The sequence below is a fragment of the Diachasma alloeum genome, unplaced genomic scaffold, assembly GCF_001412515.2.
Source record: "Diachasma alloeum isolate Michigan unplaced genomic scaffold, Dall2.0 Dall_scaffold_00211, whole genome shotgun sequence".
Classification (NCBI taxonomy): domain Eukaryota; kingdom Metazoa; phylum Arthropoda; class Insecta; order Hymenoptera; family Braconidae; genus Diachasma; species Diachasma alloeum.
This window is the reverse complement of record NW_021680376.1, coordinates 1,450,333-1,471,421: the sequence shown is the minus strand read 5'-3', so window position 1 is coordinate 1,471,421 and position 21,089 is coordinate 1,450,333. Positions and strand designations below refer to the sequence as shown.

General features: G+C 39.5%; 1 pseudogene; it reads left to right on the top strand.

Annotated features, from left to right (window-relative positions):
* The first annotated feature begins 6,428 nt into the window (after window positions 1-6,428).
* LOC107036755 lies at window positions 6,429-6,787 on the top strand (annotated as a pseudogene).
* The last annotated feature ends 14,302 nt before the right edge of the window (window positions 6,788-21,089 follow it).

Below are 21,089 nucleotides of genomic sequence, written 5' to 3'. Positions count from 1 at the left end.
ACATCTGGTTTTGCCTTTGACCAAACTCTGGCTAAATTCTGAATAAATCCTCATTAAATCCCGGCCATACACTGATTAAACCTTGATTAAGCCCGGACTGAAAACGAATTTGAGTCTTGAGAGGGTCTGAATGTAAAACTATTTGCCAGAACGAAATAATACGCAAAATTTTGATAGCATTTCAATTGACGATAGTACTATGACATGAAAAAAATAGAAGAAGAGAATAGTGAAACAAGAATTCAAAAAAAGAGAACCCATTCGGAAGCAATTTGCTAATTTATTACGAAAAAATGCAGTTATCCACTTGTTTCACAGATCGATTCATTCAAATATTCAACTGATTTCACTGTATACATCCATCAGCCCTACCATTTTCCCATGTACAACAGTCTAACTCCTAACCTTTGCATGACACACGATTGCAATAAAAGATTGAATCGTGTGGGTCGAATGCATCCAATTGCATTGACGAGAAATTGTGTTTGAGAAAATGAGAAAATAAATTCACTCTCCGAGAATAATGATACGTGAATCTTTTCTCGCTTACGTTTACACATCTATCTCGTGACTCGCTCTATATTCAGACACATTAGAAACGCCGATCGTGTAATAAGCCTGAGTTGGATGAGTGTGTGGCTGGCGGCGGGGAAGCGAGGGGGGAGGGTTAAGGGGTGGACCGAAAAATTAGCATCTACCGTAGCGCGGGAGACAATAGCTGATTTGAATAACAATGTTTGCTACCGTGTGGGCTCTCTCGACTGGATGCGCCACACACATGCGCACCAGTGGCAATCATGCGCGCACACATGCGCAGAAGTCGCAGACATGCGCACACACATGCGCCGTTGTCACAGACATGCGCACACACATGCGCAGTTGTCACAGACATGGGCAAATACATGCGCAAAGTCGTGCGGATGATTGCCACTGTTGCGCATGTCTAAACCCCCGGATTTTCGTATAGGTTATGTTACAAATGCGCATGCGCACATGCGCAGTGACACCGATGCGGGGGGGGGCTCTCGTCCCGGCGCGATAATGTCGCCCCCGCGATTCCCGTGGCCTCGTTGCTCACTCGTAACAACGAAGGAGAAGAAAAGACTTTTCCACTGCCGCCCCGGGGGCCAGTCGGCATGATAGAAAGGCATCCCGCGTGACGATCCAAACGTTTTGTTGAGAATATTGGAACGAAACGATGCATTACTAAGTTACGAGAAGTTGGCCAATACTGGGAGATATTCGCACGGTGAATTCACAATTTTTTTTTTATTCCACAGGCTGTTCACTTTACTTTTACTTTTCATTAGAAATACGAGCAATTAGGGAAATAAAACGTGGAGTTATTTTCTTGGAGAGTAATGGCTCTAAGTGAGTTTAATTGCCCTGTCATTTTCGTTAAAATTTTTCGTTAAATCATGTCTGTGGGGCTCGGGTTTGGCTGGGAATTCTACACTGCCGTGATCTGCTTGGAACAAATTCTTTTTCTTTTTGAATCCAATGCCGACTGAGATCAATAAAAGACGCAAAGTGGTTTTATTTAGAGTTTCCTCTTCTTTTTCGTTTCACTATCGTCCACAAACACGGAATCTGCCTCCGCTCCCCCCCTCTCCCGGCGCCCTTAAACGCATTTGTCGGTCTATACCTGGTGGAAAGGAAAAGAGAGGAGCGTTCGTCCTAATTTTATGGTCACTAATGGTGGCGTGATGATTGCTCTCGCAGGCCATTTGTGCACCTGTCCATTGGAAATATCTTGTGATAGGGAGGGAGTTGGAGATATAATCACTTTGGTTCATTGTCAAAGTGTGTATGCTTAGGATCACACAAAACCGCTCGGGATTTTGCGTAATTTTATTCTACGGGAGAATGAGAGAGGGACTAATGCATTTTATTGCCGCTGTGGGGTCTCGTCACGCTCGACCTAGAGATGAATTCTTCAACCGTATTAAAGTAACATTATAAAGTGCAATAAAGCGTTGGGAAATATCAAGAAGAATGCTTTGTCTTTTCATCGAATAATTTTTCTTTGAGCTTGAGTTGTTATCGATAACACGTGAACTTCGATTTATAAATTGAAAATTCCAATTAAATTAATTAAATTAATTTAAATTTAGGGAAGCACATTAGGCAGATGGCTTCGTGAATATTGAAGTAAGATTTAATTAATAGATCAATTAATTGACTTCGAGGAAGACTCGAGGTAATGAATATTTATGAAAAAAGGAAGGGGAGAGTTGTCGATATTTTAATTCATCGATTTATCGATATCGCGATAAATTGAGATATTTATTTTAAGAGATCGATTTTTAAATATTTTAGTCGAATAATTCTATCTTCCATCTTTTAATTGATGGATATTGTGATTCATCGATTTATCGATATCGCGAATAATTGAGTAACTTTCTTCAAATAATTTAAATAATTCAAATACTCGAGCAATCGAGTTTATTCGATTTTTTGATCGATTCTCGATCTTTAATCCATAATCGATCAAATTATTTTTCTTTGATTGACCAAATTGTCCAGTTTTCAAAGATGGATAGTATTTTTTTTTCAATCAATCAATTAATTGAAATAATCAATAGTTTTCAATAATCAATTGAATAATTCAATTTGTCTCGATCACTTAATCCATTCAGGAATTCAGAAAAATAATGTTCAGTTTTTTCATCAAACCATTTTTGCTTTCATGTTCTAATGATCGGTAGCATATCAATACCGATTTATACAGCGAAAAAAAAACCCAAGACGTCATTAGTCAAATGACTCCATGAATTATGGCAGCAAGCTTATTGAAATAGGATTTAATTAATAGATCAATTAATTGACTCCGCCAACAACTCGAGCTGATAAATATTTATGAAAAAAAAACGAGGAAAGCCAATCGAAATACGTGTTGATCGATAATTTGTTTTCGATAAAAGGATGGCAGAGAGAAAAATCATGGACAGAAAACCTTGGAATTACTGTATCGGCGCACATTGCTGAGTCGCTGAGCGTGCCCCGGTCAAGTGTACTCTGTTGCGCGTGAAAAGATATCACGATCGTTTTGCTGGTACCGGTCACGCACAAACTATATTTGTCTCGCACCAAGAGCGCTTGGAGTCGGCGATACCTGCCGGCCGCACGATGACACCCGCGTGCCGGCAAAGCGATCGTATAACATTTTGCGAGGCTGAAGATATACTTACCGCCATGGCCGGTCATCGATATGAGATCCTCGTTTAGCCAGGCTCACACGAGTCTCATACTTATCGGTGGGCATAACTCGGGTGACTTGGGCACTGTCATTCGTGAATTATAATCTTTGCGATGGATATTTCATTTTGACAGGTGAGGCTGCGGTGATTTAGGAGATTTAGGGGAAAAATTCGTCATTTCAATTGATGATCATACTATGACATGAAAAAATAGAAGAAAATGGTGAAATAAAAATTTTAAAAAGAGAATCCATTCGTAGGCGAATTGTTAACTTATTAGCAAAACTACATCAACAATGACCCATATGACCCTTAATCTGACCCTCGTGACCCTTAATCTGACTCACGTGACACTTGTTTTTACCCTTATGACCCTTAATCTGACACCTGTGAGTTTTAATCCGACCCTTGTGACCCTTATTCTGACTCTTGTGACTCTTAATCTGACTCTCGTGACCCTTATGACCCTTAATCTGACCGCGGTGACCTTCAATCCGACCCTCGTGACCCTTAATCCGACCCTTGCGACCCTTATTCTGACTCTTGTGATGCTTATTCGGAGCCTCGTGACCCTTATTTTCACCCTTGTGACCCTTGACTATGGAGTTTAAATTCCGAGTACCAAATTTTTATCACCAGAAGTCGATTTGAATTTTTACAAATGCAGAGAGATATTGTGACGAAAGCAATTGCCCATTTGTTTTCCCTCGCCATAGAGTCCAAAAGCCCCGGAGCGGAATTCCGCTCCATGATAACTCGGCTTTTCAGTGATTTTTCCTCAACCCTAATCTCCACAACAACAAAAGAAAAATTACTCCATCTCATACCATATCGCCTCTACAATAGGCATCCTCGAATGGAAGTCAGATTGGCAATGAGGGCGCGAGTCTTCCCGCGTGGTTAGAATGTTACATCCTTACGCAAGATCAGGTTGGATGTCTCTGGACAAAAGTAATGTCGCGTGGCCACGCGAATGAAAGGAAAAGTGTAGGACACTCTCGTGGAGTCCACCGATCGCTCGCTCCACCATCCGTAACCCCGGTGAGGAGTGCGGCGAGGGGGAGGGGGCATGATATTACGAAGGAAAATGAAAAAAAAAATCATAATAGAGGAATACGAAGAAGAAGCGAAAGATTTGCCTTTACTTGTTGGTGCAGGACCCACGCCCGCATTGTGTTTCGCGTTCAACTTGTCGCTTTCGTGCCCGTTCATTGTCCTCCCGCCGCTCCGCGCACTCCTACTTCAGTTCTATTCACCTCAGCTTTTAAAACCTGCGGTACACCGGATTAGGTGGGCAGACGCTCATGACTCACACTTAGGCGCTGCTTGAGCTGAACAAGTCGACGCCCTAACCCACATAAATACGTGTCATTAAACGATTTCAGTATTTCAATTCATTTTTCTGGAATATGTCATCAATACATGATTTATGCAATGCCTTTCAAGTGAAGAAAAACCAGTGGGAAATTACTTTCGTCATAACGTAATCAAAATTTTGTTGCTAATACATTAACAATTTGCGGCCGAATGGAATTTCTATGTCGATGTATTTTCAAATGATTCATTGAATTCAACATTGCCCCAATGTTGGTAACCAGCATTGGCCGTCAACATTGCCCGAATGTTGGTAACCAGCATTGGCCGCCAACATTGCCTCAATGTTGGTAACCGACATTGTCTGCCAACATTGCCCAAATTTTGCTAACCGCCATTGGCCGCCAACATTGCCCGAATGTTGGTAACCAGCATTGACCGCCAACATTGCCTGAATGTTGGTAACCAGCATTGGCCGTCAACATTGCCCGAATGTTGGTAACCAGCATTGGTCGCCAACATTGTCCAAATGTTGGTAACCGACATTGTCTGCTAACATTGCCCCAATGTTGGTAACCAGCATTGGCCGCCAACATGGGCCCAATGTTGGTAACCAGCATTGGCCGCCAACATTGACCCAATGTTGGCAACCGACATTGCCCTAACATTAGCCGTCAACAATGCTCCAACGTTGACTGCCAACATTGACCGCCAACATTGCCAGAATGTTGGAACTGACCAATGGTTTGGTAATCGTCATCTCACCAGTGCTTCATCAGCATTTGAAAATGAGAGTTTATTAATTAATTACTTCAACCTTGTCATCTGGCCGATTACAATGATTCACAACTTGTAAACATCGGAATCCGAGTCTCGCGTACCCAAACAGCCTCGTAAATAACACATTAATTGTTTAGATTTCGTCATTTGGTCAGCATAATCCAGTTACGCCCGCATGTGTCACGCTGACAATGCATATGTCCAAATATTCAACAATAACGCAATTCACCGAATCTGGGGCATAACACAATCAATCTCATGATCGAACTAGATATATTTCAACAATTTTTTTTTCAGTTATATTGAATTATGCTCAACATATTCGAACTCCTGAGTCCAAAATTGGTTACCCTGACACAAAAAATTGACCATTTCGGATTTGACGAATACAATACTTCCATTCGGAACCAAAAACGTGAAGGGTAGAGTTATAACTTGACAGAATATCATTTTTAATTTCAGGATATTAATTTGTCTGCTTAAAGAATAATTTCGAGATATTAATGTCTCAATTTGTGGCACCAAAAATGTCTAAAATGTGGGGACACCAGCGTCTTCACTTCACAGCTTGGTTTTTCCGGATTATTTCCCGAAAATTTTCAAAGCGTAAAAGGTAAAGACCCTCAAATGCTTGAAGGAAGTGGCCCATAAAACCCCCCTATCCCCAGTTCAATTTCCCCGGAGTGGAGTCACAACGGCGTTGGCTGTTGTTGGTCCATCGGCTATCTCGTCCATGACAGATAACACAATGGCTCTAATACGCTCGGCGCGCCGTCTGAAAAGGGTAAAGTTAAAATGAGAAGTAAAAGATCACCAGCGAGAGACGGCTGGTATCGTAGCGCCGATGAATGGATCGCACCGGGTTTTTCGTTTTTTACATTCCTTTTTTCTTTTATTCTGATTCCCTCTGATGGTCTCTAAAGCATCTCTATCTTATCGGATCTCGACTGCGGGGCGTTTGAGAGCATCAGCCAACCGCTCGAGACACAAGTTCCCATTGCATTATTTCTGGAGTGTCATTTGCACTGGGGGAGACGTGGAAAAATGTCTTGGTGTCATGAAATGCTCGGATCAGACTTCTCCCCGGAATTGCTGCACCGCAGAACCCCTCATCCCCCTAGAAAACCCCGGAGAATGTCGTACAAGGGGCCCCAGATGGTGCAGAAGGTGAGATGGTGCAGTACATCAACCTCATCTTCTGGCGCCTCCAGAGTCGTTCGAGGGTGCAAGTTTGGTTGTTCGAGAACATTAACCTCAGAATCGAGGGACACATCGTCGGCTTCGACGAGTACGTGAACCTGGTGCTGGACGACGCCGAGGAGTACCACGTGAAGACGAAGGCCAGGAAACAGCTGGGGCGCATCATGCTGAAGGGTGACAACATCACTCTCATACAGAACACGAATCCTGGGGCCAACTAGCCAACATAACCTCCGAGGATGCTCCGAGTCGAGTCTTGAGACTTCAAAACAAACTTCCAGAGGGGATTTTTGGGGAGTTATTCCAGTTTGTCGAGGACACTCTGTTCTGAGCAGTGATGTATCCACAAACGATGAGAAAGACTTTCTGATAGATTTAATTTTCCATTACTTTTGGAGCAATGAGGCATTGAGTTGTACAATATTTTGTAAACGAAGGGATGAGTGAAGTAAGATCTGGATATATCAATAGTGCTCAGTGTTTTTATTTCATTTTTTTACCTTCAAAATTCAACAACTAATTCAATAATTGCATGTGCGAGGTATTTTTGGAGGAAATTACTCTCTAAAAAAATTAATGAAATATTTTCCGTCACTTATTCATTTTTCCGAGGTGTATTGCATCTAGGAAAATATTATATTATACGACGGTGTGATTTTTCTGAATAGTTTACTGATGAAGATAATTTAAAGTTCGTAGTGAGGTGATTCAACAGGACAGAACAGCTGATTTCAGTTGAGGATCAGTTCCTGATGGATATCTTGAAATTTAAGAGAGATAGCGAAATTTTTGTCAATACACTTTTTGCAGAAAATTTTAAGAACTAAAAAAGTGGTTTTCTGACATTTTTCTCTAAAGCTAATAGTTTCTGAGATATTTTTGGAATAATCAGCGAAGAATTAAAAAATTTGAGAATTCAAACTTCAGTAATAATAAATTAATTCCCCTGAAAAATGTCGTAAAACCGGCGACACAAATGTCTTAATCCGTCGAGAGATTACAATATCCCGCAAACGCCTATTCGCTTTTCGCGGGCGAAGACGAGACCATGACCCGGTGTTCGTAAGAGACTCAACCAACAATAGACAATGGCAGAAGACTCCCATGCTCCACATATAAAAAAGAGGGAAGGGTGGAGGGGAGTATTCACTCCTTTCATGTGGCTATATTTGTGGTCTGCAGGTGAATGCGCACGAGATACACAGGCCTCCAAACCCGTATGAAATCTAGGGAGACCAGGCTCTCGTTAATGGACAACGGGCTCACCCGCCGAGCAAAAGTACTGTCGCTAATTGTTCTGATGCAATAAAACCCATGGAGGCATTGTATATTATACTGTCGTGTCGCGTGGATTAATCGTCTTGAGAAAATGTTGCCGCTTTGAGAATTCAAAGGAAAAAAACAGGGACGAGATTATTATTGTGGATGTTACGTTTCAGGAGTTGTTAGCTCGCAAGATTTTTTGAGCTCGGCGGGACGTTTTTTTGAATTCATAATAATAATTAGAATTTACTTCAGGAATTTTCAACAAAACTGATGAAAATTTCCAGGGGAATATTTCAATTGAAGCGCTACGTTTCTTGAAATGGCAACAAGTGGAAAATTGTTTTCGTCGCGATTTAGCCAATAGATTTTTTATATTAAAGAAACAATTTGCTTACGGATAGAATTTCTATGATGATGTATTTTAATTCAATGATTTATTGTATTCAATATTGGGCCAACGTTGGCTGCCAACATTCCCCCAACGTTATTATTTTTTACCTTTCCCTGAATATTGATCTGAACAATGAAAGAATATTTTAAATCACAATCGGATTCATTCAATTAATTCAATCAATTAATTTATTGGAAATTTCGAATTCGACGAATACAATGCTTCCATTCGGAAGCAAAAATTTTAACAAAGATTGAAAATTCCTTTAGGGATAATTTTAATAGAAAGCGTTATCTTTTATCATGTAATTGAGTTATTCAAATCTCGCGTGAGTAACTCAATTGCATTCAGTTTCTAATATGAATCAATCTCTCCAAAAGTAATTGTGCTCAAGATGCTGACGCTAGATACTCGGTTTTGTTATGGAAAATAGGGAAATGTGGGAGATGACGCATGTGAATGAAGGGCAGGCAGGCTGGCGGATCACTATATATGGATCAAGGGATTAGTGGAGAAAGTCGGAGGGTTGAGACAGCTCATTGTTTTGGTATTGGAGAAAGTAACGCTATGAAACTTCCGTTTTAGGAATGAATTTCAAACATAATTGTTTATATCTTCGCGGGGAAGAATAATCTCGTCGAAAATAACAGTTTTACCTGCGGGGAATTGACAAATTCGATGGAAAAAATTTGAAATTGTTCGGAATATGAATTTTTTTCGTGAAAATTAGATAGTCATTCTCACAAAAAGACAATTCTCCGGAAAACTATTCAGTTTTGACATTTCAAATTCAAGTTTTTTGGAGTCATTATTTGCTCTGTGAACGTTATAACTGTTCGCTGGAAAAATATATACTTTACTCACACGATTTCCTGTGGAACTAATGCATTTATAATTTCAAAGAACAGTAGAAAAACGAGTGTCTGAAATGGAGACGATTTTGTCCCTTTTTTAAGACGTTTTTGCCCCCAAATTTGAGTCAGTTTTAGTGTCTTGAATTAAGACATTGAGAGATCCGTTCAAGAAAACAAATTCAAGTCTTGAGAGGGTCTGAATGTAGAATTATTCGACAGAACTAAATAATACGCAAAATGTTTATGACATTTCAAAAAATAGAAGAAGAGAATATTGAAATCAGAGTGACAAAAAGAGAACATTCGGAAGGAAAATGCTAATTCATTAACAGCAATAACTTTACTAATTTATGAAAAAAATCAATTATCCACTTGTTTTTCATTGATTTTTAGAAAATAATCATACTAAATGATCTAATGCACTACGTGTACCACCAAACCAATCAATCTCTCCACCCTCTCCCCAACAATCAATATTCCTCAAAAATTTTCGAGATTCCCGTCTTTTGTTGTTACCCTTCACTCAAAAAAAAATCTCATTCGATGGAAATTCCGAGAGGGGCGGGTACACACAAGAGGTCAGATCACGAACCCCGGGTATGTGTAGAGGGCGTTGGAACGGTCGCCCGCAGTGCCGCGGACTATTTATCATAACGATCGATCGGTATCTCGCCGGTTCGATACCACCTAAAGATCGGCGTCCGTATCGATTCTTCTAAGGGCTTCAATTAACGTTATTAAAGCACCATTAATCTTGAATCACGACGTCCCAGCGTGCCCGAGGATGCCCATTGCCACAAGTATTTCAACTCTGGAATCCTTTCTCCCCTAACCTATCCGTTTCATTCCGATGGATTTTTGCCTCGCGCCTGAAAGAATCGGAATCTAGTGTCAATCTGATGGCACGTGTGAAACCATAAATCCAATACGAATTGAGATAACATCTGATATTTATTGATGACTTTCAACAAAAAAAATTCTTTTGCATCATCACTTTATTCCTTATGAAAACAAACTTTTTTTTTACTTTTAATTTTTTATTCACTTTCTGGTTTTTATTCATTTTTTTTTAATCTCAATTTTCATCTTTTATTTTTTATTCTTATTTTAATATTTTTTTTTCAATGTTTTCGAAAACAAGAAATAAGAACAATTGTTTCTTTTTCTATAGTTTTGTAAGTTTTTTCAATAAAGGGCAATAAAAATTCTAATACTGACACTGGAAATTTTCTGAGCCTGTGAATTTAGTCGTTAATTGCGGGGAAAATTGTTGAGGGTCCATTGTTAAATCTTGGAGTCACCTGAAATTTTATTGTACTGTCGGAGAATTTTTTGTGTGAGAAAAATTGTGAAACAAAATTGTAAGAAATTCGAATTATAAAGAAGTTATTCAGATCACTTTGTAGACAAGAGAAACTTTAATCCCTGACTAGAAGTGGTAGAAATTCTGTTCAAAATATTATGTATGCTTTCAATTATTAGAATGAATAAAAAAATTCATCAGTAAAGAGATCTGTGGAATTTAAATAATGCCAAACAAAATTATGAAAAAAATTCTCAACGTTTAAAGACAAGCGTTATTGCTCTTGCATTATGCCCTTTTTCCCATCACATTCGATATTTCTTTTTCAATCAATTGTTTACAATCATGCTCATTGCAATAAGCAATAGGACGACTGCACTCATAAAAATTGCCTTATTTTCTGCATTCGTTTCGATTATTAGAAAGGATACCGGGGCAATAATGTGATCCGCTCTTAAATTATGGATGAATTTTCCCTTTCTTTCGAATGACACAATTCAGGCGAACCATCCCACCGCCGCATAGTCCACGTCATTGTTCCTCAACATCACCCGTCCTGGGACTCATGTACCTCGCAACTTGACTTTTAAAATGATTAAACGGTGAATATCGACCGAGAGCAGTCGCTCGCACTATGGGCGTCAGCATCATGTCGGGCGTCAAACCGTGTTACCTACTCCCTCATTTTCTTATTCATTTATTCAACCACGCCCCGGTAGTGACTGTGTGGAGAGAGGGGTCCTGGGATGCATGTTGCGCGCTTCTTGCTCCGTTTGTCTGGGGCGAGCTCAGCTTCATTAGTCTTTTCTCGCTCGACTTAACATACGCATATGACCCCGGTGTTGTAAACCAGAGTGGAAAAGAATGAGGAGCGCCTGTTATGGCGGATGGAGGCGTTGGAATATAATGTTTTTCAGATTGGTAATCAAAATAATAAAGTCGAAGCGGGTTTTTTTTTTGTTTTTTCGAGACGAAAGTTGATGTCTAACAACGAATTATTCAGACAAATTCCAGTTGATAATAGAACGGATGAATTATTTTGTTATTGTTAATTTGTCATGAGCTAATTAATGAAATGATTACTTAAACAAGTTTAGAGGTATTGTTGATAATAAATTAGTATTGGTTTCCGAGTGGATTCTCGTTTTCTAAATTTCTATTTCACTATTCTCCTCTTCTATTTTTTCACAATTGAAATGTCATCAAAATTTTGCGTATTATGTCGTTCCGTCAAATAATTCTATATTCAGACCCTTTCAAGACTCGAATTCGTTTTCAGTCCGGGTTTAATCAGTGGATGGCCGGGATTTAATCAGGGTTTATTCAGGATTTAGCCAGAGTTTAATCCAGGCTCTGTCAGAAGTTAGTCGGGACCATGAATCAATATGAATAAGTATTCCACATAATAGACTGGCACCTGAGTTTAATAGAGAGAGAGATTTTGATATAAAAACTCATGACGGTATTGTGTAACTTGATAAGCAATGATGCTGTCGTCACCATTTTTCAACTTGACTAAGAAGTCATTGAAATGGACTTTTCAAGCCCTCATTTAATTGCTATTACTGATGATTCTTTCAGTAATCATGACAAAATCGATTTTCTCTTTCAAATCGCATAAACAATGTGCTGTAACTCAACGACGAATTGTGCGATCCCCATCATGTTCTGATAGAATCAAGAGGGTATTGTTATAAATTTTTTGCGCCATGACTAATCCCATTTTGATGACAATTCTTTGAGTGATAGTTGAAAAACTGATTTTTGGAAAAGTATCAATTTTTTCGAATCTATATGAAAAATCGAATTTTAATTGGTGTCAATTAATAGTGATTATTAAAGTCTGTATTCATGACCCACGTGACCCTTGTAAATATCTGAATTTCTCTCAACGCTAGAAACTATAATCACCACCGATGAGATAAAAAAAATTGCACTCAGGACATTGCATTATCACGGCTGGCTGATTGTTCGCTCAAAGCAGCGAGGAAACCTCTCCGGCATTATCAAATAACATTCGTCCACGGAAACGTGGTAAGAGGGACAACAACCTGCGCTCAGTCGAGGATGCATCTAGCGCGAGGTCTTGTCGCGTCCTTGTCAGCGGCAGGAAGTGCTCCCGCTCCCCCAAACGCCCCCTGGCTTCCGGCAAATGCCACCTCCTCTCACCTCCTTGCTCGACCCGCATGACACGACATTCCGCCATACATCGCCCCGAAAATCAACGAATCCGGTCAAATTGCAGTGATTGTTGGAAATTTTCCGCAGAAATTTCCGGTGCAAGTCTTTGAAATTTCCATCGAGTGACAGTTCCAGTGAATTTTCAAGACATCAAGACATCGTCGTAGTCATAAATTTTGAATAAACTTTCAATTTTGAATGAGTCAATTGTTAATGTTACTCAATCATTTTTTAATTATTAAATTAATCTTCAATTAATTACTGAAATTCGGAATTATGTTATTTATCAGTAATTAAGTTCGGAAGACTGGCCATTATTTGGCTAATCGGAAACCCTTTCGTGAAAATTAGAATTATTTACTCAATATTTAATTGACAAATCCATATTATCAATTATTAAATTCACAATAAAGTGAAAATTTAAATGATCAATCATTATATTATTTTTCAAACTCCATCTTCTACCTGTCAAATTCGATATTCCATTTTCCAATTAATTGTTTATAATCATTCTCATTGCAAAAAGCTATACGACCGATGAGAATCATATGTCCTAATCCATCAGCTGTTAAATTTTCATATAACAATAAATGATTTGCGAATGTTCTAATTCCTATGCTCACTGAATAAGATTTTAATCATAATTACAATTCAATTCCTTCTAGGACACATATTAGAGTGTGAATTTCTGGAATTCAATGTTTGTACTGTTATCAATTTTTAGTCAGTTCACACGGTAATTTAATTAATCTGTTGTTCATCTCATCAATATAATTCCGTGCTTAGAATATTGTCATCTCGTGTTATCAGCACCAAATTAAAAATCAAAACTTCCCTTGAAATATTGAGTCAGTAAAAAATCGATCGTCATTTTCACTCCATTGCATTCAGATTCTCCTATCCTTAACATCAAAAGTGTGAGATAATCTCATAATTCTAGCTATTAATCCCAATCAACTTTGTTCGAAGAAGACCTCAGTAAACGCAATATTAAGAAAGTAGAATTATTCTATTCTCCTCTGCCCTAAACGATTTGGACAATTACGATTCGTTCATCCAAGTTTCATAGAATGGTATTCAATTCTCTTTTGTTTGTTAACCGGGCTTCATGAAAATTCGCCGCAAGACGATTGTACTCATGAAAACCGCCTCACTTTCTCCGTTCGTTCGAGACACTGCCCATGCCATCATTTTCCGAAAGCATTCCATAGTGAAGACGCATATCCCTCGCCGCTCTCAGCTGTCCCAAGACGAAAAATAAATGAGCCCATCGGTAGATAGTCGCTATCGAACAGTTGATGCAGCCTCGTCGACATCCTGTCCCGGCATTACGAAATCCCCAGTTAGAACCGCACAGGTTGGGATACATAACCGTGCAGGTAGGACTTGGGTGAACCACCAACGGCCGGAAACACATCTTGCGCAATGTATTAGACGCCCATTGTCTTGGGTACAAAACACTCACCTTCTCATTCCCTTCTTGAAAACGTTGCTTTAGTGGATAAATCCCCCCCGCCCCCCCTCCCTCCCCCGCCCCCTCGGGATGGCTTCAACTCGGTCGTGACTGCCGTCGCGTGCGCGCTTCTTACATCTCGAAGCGTCCTACTGCTTATTCACAGTCATCAAGATATTCCGCAACGCCGATGTACTAAATGATCTTTATGTGATTATACTCCACCGAGTTCTCCACTCTTTCCCGGGATTTCATTGATACATTTTGCATATGTTAGGCATTGTCTTGCACACCGGCTTGATGCATGTCTCGAGAGTTGAACAAGTGCAGCATGTTGAGGTTCGCGATTTGAAGGCGTGATTTCAAGTCTATTTTGAGTATTTCAAAGTCAGCAATTACGTTCTCATGGGTTTTTCATGGGAATTCTCACGTCATCGGGGGGCTTCAGGGAGGTGAGGCGAGAGGGGGAGGGGGAGGGGCGAGATTCCGTCCAGATCGGCGGGATCTTGGGGGAGAGTGGATGGAGCAATCGGGGGAGCGCTCTCGTCACATTTCATTCGTGAAACTGAATGAAGTGTTTCATGACGAATTGCGAAAATTAATCAACCTATAACATTCTGACCCTCATTCCTTCACCTTTATATTCAGGCCCTCAGCTTTTGACTCTAATATTCCGACCCTCATTTTTTAACCTCCACTTTTTGACCCTTATATTCTCATATTTAGTGTCTGACCCTTATATTACACTTGAGAGCGCTTATAATGGGAAGTTTACTTTTGGAGGAAGATTGCTGAAATAATTAAAAACATTCAAATTTTTGAAGATTACGAGCATTTTTTATGAACAATTAATAAACAATCAATTTTCCATCATGAAAATCATTTGTTCGGAATCGTAAATTTTTTTTCATATTCAGAAGTTAACCAGAAATCAATTTCATGCCTAAAAAAAAGATTTCCGAAAGCTTAAACAATTTCAATTATTTAATTATAAACAACGAAAATTTAAAAAAATAAAAATTCCGTGCAAAATGTAGTTTTATAAACGCTAATTTACAAATTTGATGATTGAAAGTGGTTGAATCTATAGTGTGGTCTGTACCAAACTGTAAAAAATATTTGGATACCCTCATGAGTATCATTTTCCCATCATTCCATAATTTTCAAAATTTTCAGATTAAAAAAATGTCATCCCAAGAGCATCCCGCAGCATCCACCAGCCGGCCTCCCTCGAAATAACGGACGATGGAGCTCTCAATTTAATTAATACGGCTGCTCACCTTCGGGGACATCTCCACGACCTCCAACCTTATCCGGCGATTATCCCCTCAGTCCCTCAATCGATAAAGTCCTCTCGCAAGTCGCACGGGGTACGGCCTACTCGCCTCTCATCTGGGACGAAAGATTCACCAGCGGCGATCATCGCACGCGATGCGACTATAATCCGCCGCGAACCGTTTCGATTTGCACGACTTGTCCGTTATACGCCGTAGAAGACTCCAACTATACTTCCTCGACATGTGTGCGCGAAAGGGTTTTAATATAAACCGTGCGGCCGATCGGAAAGAGAGACGTCGCTGGAATTTTCCCATGGGATAGAGAGCGCATAAAACACTTTGCCATTTTATACCTTTTTTTTATTTCTCTTGACGTTTGCTTTCTATGTTAATGGACTTGGGGGGGGGGGGGGGGAAAAANGATAATTGAGGGCGATTTGTAATTGCAAACGATTAAAGTTATTATCGATCAATTATGGGGCACACGTTTTGTATCAAAATTGGTTTATTTTGAAACAACATCGATTTACTGGAGATAATTATTGTTTATGAGCGATTGACGACGAATCATTATGCCTCATTTCTCTCCGAGATTTTACAAAATTTCATTAAGTTCATTTATAAAATTAAATCATATAAAATTATTGAATATATTTTTTTTATGACTTTCAATTGTTATTTTTCAGAATTTTATTTTTCCTTTAGAATTTACTAGGGCAAAATTTTTGGGTAGCACACAAAAATTAAAAGTCACGCATTCTGCCACATTTGCTCCCGAGAAGTTGCAGAATCCATCACTTTTATTAATAAAATTAAATTATTTGGAATTATTGAATTATTTTTTGTAAATTTTCTTTTTCAATTTTTCTATCATTTTATTTGAATTATATAGTTTATTGGGGAAAAATTATTGTTTAGATTTGATCGAAGATGACCCGTTCTGCCCCATTTCTTCCCAAGATGTTACAAAATTTGATCAATTTACTTAATAAAATTAAATTATGAAAAATTTTAAAGACATTCTAAAAAATAATTTTAAATTATATTCCTCTTAAGTTTTTTATTTTATTCATTTCTGGGGCAGAAGGAATGTTTTTCTTTAAAAAATCTCATCACCACTTGTAGATTGAGAAAAAAAATGAAGCTATTTCACCAGAAAAATCAAAAGATTCTTTTGTCATCAACAGAGAAAAAACTCTGACATTTAAAAGTAAAAACGGAATCGTCTAATTGTCATTCCCAATGTGCCTGTTCACTTCCTCCGGTTTTCTCATGCTGCATTACCATTCCCTCTTGTGCATAATCATGAAAAGGTGAGGATGGTGAGTATTGAAAGAAGCTTTCCGGACAGGTTGAGGGCCCTCGGTGAGATAGGATGTTCACCCACACTAGTATTCCTGGGTTTTAACATGTTGGCTAACTCTACTAACAAAAACGAGGCACGTGCGAGGTCGCTCAGGGAGCGTTCACTTTTCCACCCGAGTGTTGTATGGGCGACATCACGTAGCTGGAGTTTTCCTCGGTTGCATGCATGTGAGTATAATACATTTGAATGGTGCGAGGTGACTTGTGTTGAAGGAGCCTGGGTTGAGATACTTTTGTGGGAATTTTGAGACGTTTTGGGATGGAGGAAAGTGATGTAAATTTTTTATTTCAGACCCGAAAAAAATTTCTGTATGAATTTCATTTCAAATTCAACTTCACATGTCCGTTATATAACCCTTGTAACCCTTATGGGTTTTTAAGGGATCACATGACCCTCATGGAACCTTTCTGACCCTTATGCTCCTCCTGACTCTCATTAGAAGATCCCTGTATCAATTTCATCTCTATATCACTGTCACATGATCCTCATACAACCTTCATGTATGTCCTAACCCTCATTAGACGCCCGACCCTTATGAGTCTGACCCTTACGACCCTTATGAGATTGAGACCCTTATGGATATCAGAGACAAATGAGTGGAGAAAGTGACTCAAATGTTTTCCTTTAAGACCCACAAAGAATCTCCACATGACCCTCATGGAACCTTTCTGACCCTTATGCTCCTCCTGACTCTCATTAGAAGATCCCTGTATCAATTTCATCTCTATATCACTGTCACATGACCCTCATACAACCTTCATGTATGTCCTAACCCTCATTAGACGCCCGACCCTTATGAGTCTGACCCTTACGACCCTTATGAGATTCTGGCCCTTATGGACATCAGAGACAAATGAGTGGAGAAAGTGACTCAAATGTTTTCCTTTGAGACCCACAAAGAATCTCCACATGACCCTCATGGAACCTTTCTGACCCTTATGCTCCTCCTGACTCTCATTAGAAGATCCCTGTATCAATTTCATCTCTATATCACTGTCACATGATCCTCATACAACCTTCATGTATGTCCTAACCCTCATTAGACGCCCGACCCTTATGAGTCTGACCCTTACGACCCTTATGAGATTGAGACCCTTACGGCCATCGGAGAAAAAATGCATCAGGTAAGTGATTGAAATGTTTTTATTCAAGACCCAGAAAAAATTTCCACATGACCCTCAAGGAACCCTTCTGACCCTTAATAATATGAGGTATATAATATTCTGACCCTCACGATTCCGACCCTTACAATCCTGACCCTTATGACCTTCATAAAATTTTAACCCTCACCACAGCTGCTTTAGAATTTAATAATAAATAAATAATCACCACTCATGATGACTAATCCAAACAATGAATCTAGTAATTCATTCCTCAATTACTCATTAATTAGGAGACCCCAAGATTTTTCAATTTCCTTCAATCCGACAGTATGAATGAAAATCTCATCAGCATGCAGTGACCTGAATCGAATTACCATCCAGCATCTAAAAGAACAAAAAATTCCCGTGAAATTATCCCCCCCCCCGGACTCTTTACTACGTCATAACTTATAAATATTTATCTGTCAAAATAAAGAAGGTTCCTCGGCACTCGTGCAAATCCCCCGGTCGCATTAATTTCGGTGGTTAGCGTTCTCAAATCGCAGTGATAGTCTTGCATATTTATTTTTACTACAACTACATGTGCCAACGAATTTCTCGCGCGACCGTTTGCCGTGACCCAAAAGGTGTCCTAATCCTGACAAACGTCCTCGCGAGTATTACTGCGACGGATTATACAGGGATGAAGAGGGGGAGGAGAGGAGAGGAGCGGAGAGAAAAATAAAACATGAGCGCGAAGAGCAGAAGAGAGGGTCCTCGATTCTTGAAAGAGGCTCCTCATTGTCCGACATCTCTATCGACTGTGTGCCACCTTTTATTCTCATCACCGGCGCCTCATTCTTCTTAACTTAATCCCTCGTCGGCGTTTTTTTTTATTTCCTCAACGTCTGACTAAACGATTTGCCTTTGTTAATTTATTCGGGTGCTTAGGTGCTACTGACGCGCTTTAAGGAACCGGAATGTTGAACTAGTTCCAGTCAAAACTTTGGGGAGAAATTGTTGGTGAGAGATTGATATGCGGAATTGGGGGCCGTTGGAGCTGATAGGATTAGTGATTTTTTATTTTTTTATAGTTCGTAGGACAAAATATTAATTGTATTTTATTATTGGAGTGAGATAAGGTTGGAGGAATGTTGGCTGCCGACGTTGGGGTAATATTGGCTGTCAACGTTGGGGCAATGTTATTTATTACCAAAAATACATTAACTATATTGTGACAAAAGCAATTTCCCACTTATTTCCGGTACACGTCTCTTCTCAATTCACGAATCATTTAAAAAATTTCATCAAAATCTCCACAAGTATTTGCATTCTATCACTCAAAATCGTGATTTAATTTTACTCTCATGAAATATGTAGTCCCCCGGCACCACTTGAAACGCTCAGTCAAGATGACTGGTACAACGACCCAGATTTCGATGTTCACGACAGAAAATGACACTTTCAAAAAAAAAAATGAAACAATCGCTGCTTTCATTCCAGTTTCTTTTTGTCCCGATAAAGATGAAACAGTTAATGTAATTTTGGAGCGTTACAGTGGAGGTCCACTCATTGTCCCTTTCCACACGAGGCATCCCAAAAGAACGAGACACAATGGCTCATTTGTCGGGGGAATTTCGGTTGACTCAATGAGGTCGTGAAATCGGAGGGAGGCATATCGCTGTTATAATGCCACGGTTGTACCTCATATTGGGAGCTATTTCCGGTGCATTGTTGATGATTCCGGGGACTAATTTTCTTGCCTCATTCGTCGTTCTTATCTCCAACATTTCGAACGAGTTTATCAACACCCAAGTGTGCATGAGGTAAAATCGATCGTCTTCAATGGTCAATAACTCGAGAACAGCAGAGTGAAATTCAAAATTTTTTTTTTCATTTCCAAGGTAATTTGACAGCCTTCAAAATAAGATGTGACTCGTTCGAATCGCATCGTTCAGTTAGGAGGTATTGACGATCAAAGACGACTCCGATTTGGAGAACTCTCGTATAACAGTTTATTTCGAAAATAGTTGGTTGAATAATTCATTAATTATTCAAATGTGCCTGGTATATTCGATCATTGAGGACACCTGATCCATCGCGGTGGCTCTCTTCATCGCCCGATCATTACACCGAGTGAAAAAAAAAATATCCAGCTCCCGTGTTTTGATTCACGGAAATAGAAATGAAACGAAGCGCGTAGAGACCTTGGTGTAACGTCGAGACATCCGGTGTAGATTGAATTAGACCGTATAATGGACTCAGGTGATCGCAACGAGACCACACAAATCCGGGACGGTAATATCCTTACCCGGTGTAATGAAGAATTACGCAATGTAATTAGCATTAATCATGGAAGATGTATGTGGACGAATGCCGGGAGATTATTCCGGGGAATATTACACTCATTCTCGCACTCTCTTTATTTCCTCAATCAAATTCCCGTGGTACGAATGTGATCATTAACACTTCTATTTTTGGCGAATGACGGGACGTTATTTTATCCTTCCATATGAGGGCGAACGCACAGTTGAGGACGTTTAAGCAGTTTTATTTGGATCCTCAAATAATTCCGGACATTGTAATTACGCGCATTCTAATGAGGTACTAAATGGCGTTTCGTGCGATGTAAAATGCTAATTCCGTTTCATTTCTGGGCCTTTTCACGAATAAAATAGTTTTTCACTCGCGTCTCTACGACTCGTTCTCCAGATGTTATCATTTGTTCAAGTAGGTTGAGCCTTTTGGTTTTGAGAGGGCGCGTGTACCGGGGGTCGCTCCTATACAAACGTCCACATCCTGAGAACTACGACTCGTAGATACGTGAGTTGAAAACCATTTTATTTGCTATGAAATTCCCTGCGTTTGTCACACTGCATGTCTCGATGACTTGTCAATAGTTTTCGAGATATTTAAATTGACAGTGGGGCATTGTAGCGACAGCGAGAGCACCTTCACTCGAGAGTGGATCCGTAGTACATGTACACATGACTGTGGGCATCGTATTCCCTCCATGCGCAGTGGTCGACTGCGCAACTTCCGTTGGGTTTTTCGTGACACGAGATTTTTCAGGGATTACTCTACCACTAAATTTCGATAACGAGAGCCAAGATGTTTACATATCAATAAATGCCAACAGAATAAGTTGTATATATTTCGTTATGATGATAAATTGATTGATTCTTTTCTATCAAATATTTTCTATTGAATATTCCTACTGATAAAAGGCACTGAAAAGCTGAAGGATTTTCAATAGAAATTGGCGAAGAGGTTGGGAGCACTCGCCGAAGACGAGTGAAGTGATGTTCACACATCAAGAACTGTCATCAATTCATTTAAAAAAAGCTCTCACGTCTAAAAATGAAAACACTGAGAATAGACAAGAAGCATGAATATTCGAGGGAATTTTACGACGAATAAAA